This window comes from Orycteropus afer, unplaced genomic scaffold, assembly GCF_000298275.1.
Source record: "Orycteropus afer afer isolate SDZICR_OR568_19922 unplaced genomic scaffold, OryAfe1.0 scaffold00002, whole genome shotgun sequence".
NCBI lineage: Eukaryota > Metazoa > Chordata > Mammalia > Tubulidentata > Orycteropodidae > Orycteropus > Orycteropus afer.
The window spans coordinates 30,039,823-30,041,794 of NW_006921589.1; positions in this window are offsets into that span (position 1 = coordinate 30,039,823).

Genomic DNA, 1,972 nt, shown 5'->3' on the forward strand with positions numbered 1-1,972 from the left:
GAACGACAGCCTCCTGGTCAAGGTACAGATTCCTCATGAGTACAATCAAGTTCTCAGGGATTCCCATTCTTCTCAATGTTATCCATAATTTGTCACGATCCACACAATCAAATGCCTTTGCAGTTTCTTCATTTATAAAGTAGAGAGCATAATGGAGGGCCTCACAGACATGTTGTAAAGGCAAAACAAGAAAATGGTCTTGAATTTATGTTAATGGAGGAAGAACAACTAGGAAGTGGAGAGGAAGAATGGTTGCATAATCCGTAAGAATGTAATCAGCGTCACTAAGAGGCACATGTAGAAACTTGAATTGGTGCATGCTTTGTGGTGTATATTCTCAACAACAACAACAACAAAATATTTCTGAAGTATTACCTGGAACACAGTAGGTATTCAGTAAATGTTAGCTCTCCTCCCTTTTCCTAAGGAGCACCAGAGGTGTTGTGGTTGAAACATTGGGCTGCTAACCAACAGGTCGGCAGTTCGAACCCACCAGAGGTTCCATGAGAGAAAGACGAGGCAATCTGCTTTGGTGGAGATTTACAATCTTGGAAACCTTGTGGAGTAGTTCTACTCTGTCCAATAGTGTCACTATGAGTCGGAATCCACTCGATGACAGTGGGTTTGGTTTGGGTTTTTGGTTGCCCCTTCCCTGATGAAGCTCTGGTAGCGTAGTGCCTAAAGCACTTGACTGCTACCCAGAAGGCTGGTGGTTCAAACCCACCAGCGACTCCTTGGAAGGAAGGAAGGCAATCTACTTGGAAACCCAAGGAAGGGTCACTATGAGTCAGGTCTGACTCGACAGCACATAACAACCCTGATGTAGTTTTCAAAGCCTTTATTTTCCTTAAATCTGAATTACTTCTACTATTCTCTGTTGCCCAAATAACAGCCAAGATGAATCATAACAATACAATGAAACAACAAAAGCAGCAAGTCAGTGATTAAACATAAATCATGGTGTTTTCCCATCCAGTCATGTCTCATTGTGCTGGAGTTATCAACAGCAAATTGCATCAAATGCCAAATAAAAAGCCAAGGAAACAGCAAGAAGCAATCATGGCAAAATAAAGAAATTGGGAATGTTACTATAAATATACAAGGGATAAACATGAAAATATTCTTATTTGCACTCAAAAACATAATTACAAACTGCTTAGGCAAGCAATGTATGTTCAACTAGATTCTTGAAATACTACCAGAAAAAAATGTTTTTGGCTCTCTAAGACCTTGTGTTGTCCTGGGCTCACAGTGTACAAGATATTGTGCAATTTATTTGGGATTCCTTCTTACCACACACACACAAAAAAAAATGCATGATACTGCATATTCTGCCACTCAGCTGCACTGTGTATTCTTCCTAATTAAGGATGCAGTCAGGCTGTGCCCTAATGATGATTGACGCCTCCTGCACATCTCAATGAGGGGCAAGGTGAGGACCAGCAGTAGCTCCAGCCCACAGAAGCAACGCGGTAATTGCATCGCTCACTGCACCACAAATAACATTTTCCTGGAATTATAGAAGAGGCATAGAAGAATGGAGAATTAGCTCACATAAAACTATAGTTTTTCTCACCCTGAGGAACAATCCCATGAAGCAATGACTTCAATTATTTTCAGTATATGAATTAACTGACAATGTAATTTAATTTTATCATTTCATTTCAATATAATAATAGTTCTTTTTTTTTAATATTCTGACATGGACTTCTTTTTATCTCTTATGTTATAGACTTATTTTTGTGCCTTGAGATCTATCAGTCTTCTAGTTTTGTATTTGGAGATCCCAGATGGTGCAAACAGTTAAGGGTTTGAGTACTAACTATAAAGGTTGGTGGTTCAAACTACCCAGAAGCACCTCAGAAGAAAGTCCTGGTGATCAGCTTCTGAAAGCCTACAAAACTGAAAACCCTATGGAGTGTTCTTTCACTCTGACACACATGGGATCACTATGAATTGGAATTGAGTTGAC